A 9,951-nucleotide genomic window follows, 5' to 3' on the forward strand; every position below is an offset into this window, starting at 1 on the left:
TTCTCCCAGCACTGACCTTCCTCAGTCAGAGGCCAGATTTGGTGTGCAGGGTTTTCCTTTGCCAGAGTATGAACTTCAAAGTGTGAGAAAAAATGGGTTTCAGCCAGCGACCAAGAATGCTCATTTTATTTATTTTAGTTTGGATTCTAATTCTCTTCTTACTCTGTCTGTGGGGATAAAGCAGGATTTTCTTACCATTCAGACTGGGAATGAGAAGCGTGGTTTGTGTCCTGGTGCTCTGCAGACACCCCTTCCCACTGGAGGCTCCTGCTCACATCTCCAGGGCACCATCCCTGATTCAAATAACGGGAGTGGAGGGAGGCAAGCCTTGGAGGGAGGAAAAACACAGACAGGCCATGACAGTGGCAAGGCAGGAAAATCGCAAGGGGTTTGCATTAATCCAACCCCATCCATGGCAATCCCAGCAGTGCTGGGGTTAATTTGGCCAACAGCACAAGGCTGGAGTGCTGTGCTGTGAACTCTTTAATTTGGCACCAGAGTGGCACCAGTTTATCACTCAGCTCTTACCAGGTACCAGGGCTTGGTCTGAAGGGGCTTAAAAGCCAATGCTATAAATGCTGCTGCTCCTCCTGCTGCCTAATCCAAACTGGGGGAGGTTTGGATCAGCCTTCCTGGCTGTTTCCTCAGCCCTTGGTGACTGCAGCACCTGGAGCAGGGTGAGATATTCCCCCAGCACTGCCCTGCAAGGCAAGTGGAGAGAGGCAGTTCAGCCCCAGATGTCCCAGCTCCGCCCCAGATGTCCCAATCTCCATCCAGCCCCAGATGCCCCAGCTCAGCCCCAGATGTCCCAGCTCAGCCCCAGATGTCCCAATCTTCATCCAGCCCCAGATGTCCCAGCTCAGCCCCAGATGTCCCAATCCTCATCCAGCCCCAGATGTCCCAGCCCAGCCCCAGATGTCCCCACTCAGCCCCAGATGTCCCAGCTCAGCCCCAGATGTCCCAATCCTCATCCAGCCCCAGATGTCCCATCCAGCCCCAGATGCCCCAGCTCAGCCCCAGATGTCCCAGCTCAGCCCCAGATGTCCCAGCTCAGCCCCAGATGTCCCAGCTCAGCCCCAGATGTCCCAGTCGCCATGCAGCAGAGCTGCAGAGCCCAGCAGTGATGTGTCATTAATCACGGCACTGTTCTTCCTCCCCACTGCAGATGCCACAAGAACATGCCCAGCACTCCTCTGGCTGGGCTGCCACAGCTCTGTCAGATTCCACAAGTAAATGCTCCTTGTCTCCATAGAGCGAGCATTGGGATCATCCCTGGTTTATACACTGCCTCCAAAGTAAACCAGCACGAGCTCCATGACTCAGTGCAGCCATGAGGCAAAAATAGCAGGCTGGTGTGCTGAGATGATGGGGAGAATCAAAAGGACACTGTCTCCCAAAACTAAAATGTCTGCAAATGAGCTCTCGGCCAGCACAGGGCCAAAAGAAATGTTTCTTCCGTGGACTTATTTATTTTCGAGATCTGAAAGGAAGCAGTTGGTGAAGACAAGTGGACATTGTGCTGAAGGTTTGAGAAACGAGACATGGTGGCACAAAGACACTGATAGTGGAGCTGCCATCACTGATCTGCATTGTCCATGCCAAGAGGGACTGAATAAAAGCTTGAACTGGAGCCAGTGGAGTGAATAGAAGGGAATGGGGAGATTCCCACTGCCCTTAATGAGTTTTGGCTCTGAACCTACATGAAGAAACATAACTAGCAGTGAATAAACTGGACTCTAAAAATCCTTTCACCTTTGACAGGACAGGCTGGAACTAGTAAAGTGCCAGCAGGAATCTGCCTACGATGCAGTTTTTTCCCAAAGGTGGCTGTGTCCCACATGGAATAGAAAGGCTGAGCTGTGAGTGTTGTCCTTGCATGGGTCAGCAGCTGCAGCCACCAGGCTGGAACCTCCAATCAGAAATCTCAAACATGTCCTGGCTCCACCACCTTTTCCAGCCTCCTTTGTCCCCCTCCCACCAAGGGCAGCCTCATCACCTGGAGTGGAGTCATGCTGAAAAGAGCAGCTGTGAACAGCTCTGAGTATCAGCAGAAAGTGCTTCAGGAAAATGGGCACCTATCTCAAGGCTGTGGTGTTTCCTCTTGCTGGGAGGACTTGGTGCAGCCCTAGGGCACAGCAGAAACAAGACATTGGCACACTTAATTGGAAAATTATGAAGGAAATGCAAGGAGAGCTTATAGGAGGATAGCAGGGTTCATTTGCTTGTCCAGATCCTGCTCACTCCAGGGGTGGGGTGTTGAAGGAAAGCAGAAATATTTCATATTTGTTCATCATCCATGCTTTGAATAGAAGCAGATCTGGGGAGACTGTGATGGCTTTTGCAGGCAGGCCGAGCTGGATGTGAGAGCCTTTCTCAGCAAGGTCAGTGAATGAGTCAGTGCAAGGCCAGGAATAGCACTCAGGAGCAGCCCGATGTGGAGCTGGAGACAACAGGCCCTCCTTTGTCCCCCAGGAGTCCCCAGCCCTGCTCAGGCCCTTGCTTCAGCACACCCTGCCCATGAATTCCAGAGATAAAGCACACATTTCTTGGATAACCTTTCCCAAAGAAAAAGCTGGCGAGACCTTGCTGCTCTCAGCGGCTGCATTCTGCTGCTTGGCCTGTAAATAAAGTCAGAGATGCTCTTCCCATTTCTTTTCCTTCCCCAGGTTTCTCCCTCAGCAGACTCAAATTCAGTGGGATGTCAGACATGAGATGGGAGGAACCATCTCCCTGCCAGGGCATTCTGATTCAGTGGTGGGATTCACACTGCTCCTCCTCCAAAGCTCCCCTGTGTGCTCCTGGGAAGGCCACTGGGTGTCCTGTCCTGTTCCTTGTCTGCACAGCAGGGCTGAGGATTTATCCACGTTCCCATAAGGGCTGTGCTCCAGATCTGCAGTGACACAGCCACTGGGTGCTGAGCTTATCCTGAACAAGGAGCCTCAGCCTGGCAGGATCCCGGATTTACCAGCAAGGAGGGAATGTGCTTTGGAACTAAACAGGAGAAGGAGGTCCCATGGCACCCTGGCATGGGGGTGAGCCCAGTGGGTCCTGGCAAGCTGAACTGGATCTGCAGTCCAGTTCCTGTATCCCATGGCCGGGAATGCTGCTTGTTCCTGCCCACGGTGTTCAGTAACAGGCGGAGCTCACAGGTAAAACAAAAATCCTGCTCCCCTTTTTTTTTTAAAGCCCCAAGCTCTGTGTTCTCTGCTGGCCAGGCACCTGCCATCTCCCAGCCTTTAAAGAACAAACAGAGATTTTATAAAAGCCTTGGTATCCCTAACAATGGCACAAGCCTCTGTACAGAGGTTCTTTGTCTTCTGGGCATCGGGAAGAACAAAAATACTGCAGGGATTTCCTACTCTAAATGAGAGAGGTGGAATAAAAAAGGGCTGTCAGTAGGAAAACAAGGATTTAAAAATCAGCAAGGTGGGCTCTGAGGACTGGCTTGTGCATTTCTCATCTCTGCTTCCTTCTCTTACTGTCTCCTTGTCCAAGCATTTGTCTCAGTCTCTGCTGCTGCGTTTGGCAGTGAGGGTTGAGACCCACCTTTGTAGCCTGTACTTTTTTCAGGCAAGGGTTACATTCACAGCCTGGTTTAAAAATGAAAGCACACCATGAAACTGCTGCTTCATCTTTTTTTTTTTTTTTTTTTTTTTTTTTCTCTCTGAGCTTGAACTCCTCAAGCCAGACTTGCTGCATTTCCTGGGCAGTGCAGAGCCCACCCCGGCTGCTGGAGGGATTTTCTGCAGGCACATTTCTTTCTGAAAGCACGTTTGCTCTGGTGCTGTGTGTCTCTCCTTACTCAGAGGTTTGTGGCAGCAATTAGTAGGTCACAGAAAACTTTCTCTTCTTCTCCAGAGCCCAGGGACATCCTCAGATTTATTGCCCCTTGCTCTGGCGTCGTCCAAGGTGGGAGTGCTTGGTGTGAAAGTGCAGCCTCAGCCTTTTTTCAGCAGGGGCCCAAAGGACATCTCCTCTGGGACTGCTCTAGGTTTGCCTCACTCAGATTTCGAAAAAAAAAGACCAAACCGCTGAAAAAAAAGATGGGCAGGAGGGGAGGACTTGCACTTCTCTGTGTCCACACAGTGTGTCACCCTTACTCTATGCCGCAGTGCTCCCATTTCCCATCCCGGCAGGATCAGGAGTGACTTTTAGAGGAGCAAACTTCCCTGATATGCTCACAGCCCATAAACTGGGCACCGAGCAGGTGAGATTTCCCTGGGGACACCCTCAGCCTGCAGAAGGATCGAGCTGGCAGCTTCTTTTGGGTCAGCCCTGGCTAAGGAGCCACCAAGAATTGCTGCCAGCACCCGTCGGTTGCGGGGGCTGTTCCTACGGCCAAGATCTGCCTCTTCCTTCCCAGCATTATCCCCGAGCACTCAGGAAATCAGTTGTCCTTTGAGCCTTTCCTTCAGGAAGGTTTCCCATTTCCACTTGCTGGAGCCAGCAGACAGCCACACCAATACTGCCAGGGCCTCTGCAGGAAGGTTTGACTGTTCCTTTCTGAATGCAATTTCCCTCCCTTTCCTTCAGAAGGTGGTGATAATTCATGTGGAAAAGGCAAGGTGCAGGATCTGAAATTTGCCACATATCTCCTTTCCATGGAGACAGGTAATTATTGGAGGTCAGCAATTGTGGGGGTGCAATTGGGCACATCTCTGTTCCCCACCTGTGCTGGATTTATTGTTCCAGTTCTGCAGGGGTTTGTTGCTCTCTCAGAGGCACACTGAACTCCTCCCATCACTTTCATGGGACTATTTCAGGAGTAAGAGACTCTTCAAAATCAAGGTAGCAGAATCTGGCATATGGAGACTGATATAGAGATGCAATAAGGAGCATTTCACAAGGTAATTTCTGCCAATTTTATCTGCTGTAGTAAAATTTAATAGGCATGAAAGCACCCAGGTTCTGTAGAAAAATCGAACACTGTTTTATAGAAATTGTTTTAAAAAATAAGCATTTTCCATGCTTTCTATTAGTGCAGATTGGCACAGTCAGAAGTCGTTCTGCTGTACATGTCTGTGCCATAAAAGTGAGTGACAAAGGAGTTGTCTGTCATGGGCTGCTGGAGTGTGGTTCCAAATTGTGGACTGAAGTTATCAGCCTGTGCTAAAACATTGAGCATTCTCCTAGAAGAGTTTTTCTCTTTGTTCCATGAACATCAAAGTGCTAGGGCTTGATGGCTAAATAATCACAGAATCAGAGATTCATTGAATGATTGTGGTTGGAAAAGCCCTCAGAGACCGTGGAGTCCAACATTCCCCAGCACTGCCAAGGCCACCAGTGCCCCATGTCCCCAAGTGCCACATCCATGTGACTTTAAATCCATTCAGGGATGGGCACTCCACCACTGCTCTGGGCAGTTGTGCCAGGGCTGAACAGCCTTTTCCAGGAAGGAATTTCCCCAAATATCCACCCAGAGCCTCCCTGGCCCAGCCTGGGGCCGTTCCCTCTCCTCCTGTCCCTGTCCCTGGAGCACAGCCCGGTCCCCCCGGCTGTCCCCTCCTGTCAGGAGCTGTTCAGAGCCACAAGGGCCCCCTGAGCCTCCTTTTCTCCAGGCTGAGCCCCTTTCCCAGCTCCCTCAGCCTCTCCTGCGGCTCCAGCCCCTTCCCCTGCTCTGTTCCCTGCCCTGGACACGCTCCAGCCCCAAAATGTCCTTCCTGAACTGCCCCCGGGACTGGATGTGTGGCACTGATCACTTCCCTGCTGGCCACCGTGCTGCTGAGACAAAATCATGTAATAAAATAATGGCATCCTTAACAAAATAATAGCATCCTTCAGACCCCTTCTCCTTGCCCAGGCTGGATTCTAGAAGTCCCTTTGACAAATAATGTCATGGCATACTCACAGCTCTGATATCAGCTCAGTTCTGTGTGATTTGACTCTCCATTGTCCCCTTCCTTGATTCGAGAAAGCAATGCCTCTGGATGACAAGGGAAATATTCCAGGGTCAGCTGCTAATTTTTGCTTTTTGCCATCCAGTTTGGCAATAGCTTATTACAAGTGTTGGCCTGCACAGCAATTGCAGAGATTTTGCAATGGTCTGCAATGTTGTGGTGATAAAGAATTATTTACTGCTTCAATCTTACAGCAGTGCTGATGTCACTCCTCCACCCCCCCAAACCCAAAAACAAGACAGGGAAAATGGTTTGGAAGAGGAGGAAAAGCATGGATCTCATTTTAATAGTGAATGTGAACACTTCCCTACCCTGTGGGCCTTTCCAAGGCCCACATCCCTCTGGCAGCTGTAGCAGCTGCTTCCACTGAAAAGTCCTGTTATTCAGTTGCACTCCTACCATTTTTAATGCAGTTTAGCAGCTGGAAGTCAGGAGCAGAGCCAGGAGCGTGGGAGCAGCCAGCTCCCCGTGTGCCTCCACAGCCCTGGCTGCAGAGAGGCAGCAAACCTTCCCCTTGGCCCCCACATTCCTCCTGCTTTGGGCACAGGAGGGGAGGACAGGCAGGTGTAAGACCTTGCCTGTGGGTGCTTGTGGAGAGGCTGGGAATATCTAAGGGTAGCAGGAAATAAAGGCCCAGCTGGGAACAGAACACAGGAATGGGTGAGGGAGAGACAGCTTGAGTAATGTCCCCATTTGGTACAAAACCAGTACAGAAATCAGAACATAAAATCAGAACATAAGATCATCCACAGCAGATTCTGTCAGAGATTCATCCACTCCACCATCCTGTTGCCAGGGGCTCAGACTGGAGGCTTTGAAGAGGGCAGTGAGGAAATTGTCTTTTCCAGGATTGGTTTCCCAGCCTGGGACCGTGCGGCGCAAGCTGCCAGAGAGGTGCTGTCTTTTGAGTAAGAATTCTGATTGCTTTGCAGGGACCTTCCCCATGCTCCTCTTGAGGGCACGAGATGTTTTTAACACCCACAGCAAGGTTTTCCAGAGCCAGGGGCACACAGGAACCTGTCCTTTGCCTTCTTTCCACCACGTCACCTGCTGATTTCATCTGCCCCTCCTCAAGGCTCTCAGTGCAGCTCTTGCTGCCTCTTCACCCTTCTGGAATTTAAAGACCTTCATCATTCCCATCCACAGACTGGAAACTCACAATTCCTTAGCCATTGCTAGCACTGAAGCTGTTCCAACTCACCTTTTTTTTTTTTTTTTTTTTTTACCTTTTCCAATGGAGTTTCTAACTTGATGCTGATAAAAGAAGCAATTATTTCCTCTGCACCTATGGAACAAAAAACCCAAGGAGTGGTGGAGCTGGACAATATGTTGGTGTGGTGAAGGCTTTGGCCCCCATAACCCCATACTATATTCTAGGGGAGTCTCCCATCAGCCAAGAAAATGAGAAGCAGAGCAGAAAGCACTCCTGAAGCTATCTGGGAGAGGTTCTGAGACAATTTTCCCAAGTGTCTGGGTCTGTTTATTCCCACACTGAGCCCAGGTTTAATTTTCACCCATGCTCACACTTTGTGCAGGGTGCTTGAGAGAGCCACCTGTGCATGACAGCCCCAAGCAGAGACCTGAAGCCCTCATCCAGAAACTCCATCTCCCCAGCCACAGCCCTGCAGAATTCCATTCTCTCTCCTTTCCCTTCTATCAACTGAGCTGTGCAACTTTTCACCCCAGTGAATTTTAGAGTCCCTCCATGCTCTGAAGCTCAGCCCAAGGCACCTCAGAGATCAGTAAAAGAAAAAGGAATTGTTTATCTCTTTCTCATCCTTTTAAACACTCTCAAGATGAGCATATAAATTTTCAGAGGTAAATCCCAGCCCCAGACTGTGGGATGAGCCCACAGTTCTGACATGGAAATCACGATGGACACCCGACTGTGCACCTGACTGCCTTTTCACTCTTATCAGAGTGAAAAACCCCTCAGGTTTTATCCTGGCCATTGTTACCAAGGGCTGTCTTGCCCTCTGTTCCTGCATGCTATGACAGTTAATAGCAATGCTACAGATGATTAGATCATTTCTCTCCTCAGCTGCCTGTGGTCTTTGGCCACGTGTTGTCCCCAAGAGCCATTATATAGGAAACTCCAGGGAAAATGGGAAAGCTGCTTATTTTTCTTGGCATCTGAATGATTGTTCTGGCCAGGCTGAGTCCAGTTTTGTGTGTGTTTATGTCACACTTTATTATTTGCATGGCCAGCCCTGGTATGGGTTTCAGGGGCTGGTGGTTTTGTAATTTGTACAGCCCTTGCTCTCTCTGCCTTTGCTGCTCTCCGCTGGAGTTGTGGCTGTTTCCTTTTTCATGGCCACTTCCTCCTGAGGGAGCAGTAATTTATGGTCAGAGGTTAACCTCATTTGCTGAAGTATCCAGCTCCTATGCCAACAGATCTATAAAAACGGAGAGCGGGGATGAAAAGATGGGAAATAAATAAACCAGATATTCTTCAAATGACACACAGAGCCATTCTTGTGGAGGAAACAGAGGAATTCCTGCAGTGGCTGAGATCAGGATCAAACCCAGTGTTCTGCTTTTGTTGGTGTATCTGCTCCCTGAGCCAAACGTGCAGTGATGGACACCTTGGGGCAGAAAATTCCCGGGACTTTATGGAGTTCTGTGCATACTTGGGCCCTCCCTGGTGTGAGCAGCCCTGCCAGGCTCCTGACTGGGATGAGATTTTGGGATAACATTGTTCCACAGATCACTGGGCATGAAGACATTCCTCTCCTTTCCTTTGCACAGCCAATGGAGAGTGGTGGAACTCCAGCTTCCACACTGGATCTCACCTCTGCTTTCGGCAGGAGCTGGAAAATGTGCTGCATCACAGGAGCTGCTGTGAGTTCCCAGCAGCACGAGGGGAAGGACAGGGCTGGGTTTGTGTTCCCTGGGCTGGAGCCTCTCAGATTTCTTTCTCACGCCAGAGTGTGAGAGCTGAGCTGACTCCAGGTGTTGGTGACTCTGGCTCCTGGAATTACGTGGAGGTCCCAGGGGCTGGTGTCAGACTTTGGGGTTTGTTTCCAGGTAGATTCCAGCTTTTGTGTGTCTGTGTGTCTGCGTGAGCTGGGAAATGGGATTACTTTTCCTTCCAAGATGTATCAGAACATTATCACTGACGTGGAAGGAGGAAACGGAATAAACACTGAATTCTTCAGGCAGGGACAGCAGCCACAGACTCTCTGACCTTTGTCACAATGAGGTTTGGGCTGTTGGGCACAGTGCTCTCTCTCCTGGTTGCAAGAGGGGCTTCCCCAAAGCCTGTCCACTGTGCAGGGTCTGGAGGTGGCTGAGACCCCTTAGGACTGTACCAGCCTTAGGGCTGGGCCTACAAAACTGCAGAACATCTCTTGAGGCCTGGGATGTACTTCATCTATTTAATATTTGGTAGTTTTTTATATTTCTGCATCATGTTTCCATGATATATCTGTATCCTTTCTGTTTGTTTGTTTCTAGACATGGAGTGTGTCTGTAATGCTCACAGGACTTCCAAGGCCTGTACTGAGTTTAAAACACTACAGGATTCATTTCCATTTACACGTTCCATCCTCCCCTTCCTTCCCCATGGTGACTTTTCCTGACAATCATAAAGCAATTATCCAAGAGCTCGTCACTGGCTCTAGTGCAGGGTCTGCAGGCTGATTGAGAGCTGTCAGGAATGGCCTGTTCTGGGAGATCCCCCTCAGCACACCTCACCCACCCACCTGATCCCTCATGGAGATCTCTTTAATCCCTCATGGAGAGGTGTCTGATCCTACATGGAAATCTCTTTAATTCCATACAAAGAGCTGTTTGATCCCTCACAGGGAGCTGTCTGATCCCTCATGGAGAGCTGTCTGATCCCTCATGGAGATCACTTTGATCCCTCACGGAATGTTGTCTGAATGTTCCTCATGGAGAGACTGTTTGATCCCTCATGGAGACCTCTTTAATCCTTCATAGAGAGCTGTCTGATCCCTCATGGAGATCACTTTGATCCCTCACGGAATGTTGTCTGAATGTTCCTCATGGAGAGACTGTTTGATCCCTCATGGAGACCTCTTTAATCCTTCAT

This window comes from Prinia subflava, chromosome 20 (genome assembly GCF_021018805.1).
Source record: "Prinia subflava isolate CZ2003 ecotype Zambia chromosome 20, Cam_Psub_1.2, whole genome shotgun sequence".
Taxonomy (NCBI): Eukaryota; Metazoa; Chordata; class Aves; order Passeriformes; family Cisticolidae; genus Prinia; species Prinia subflava.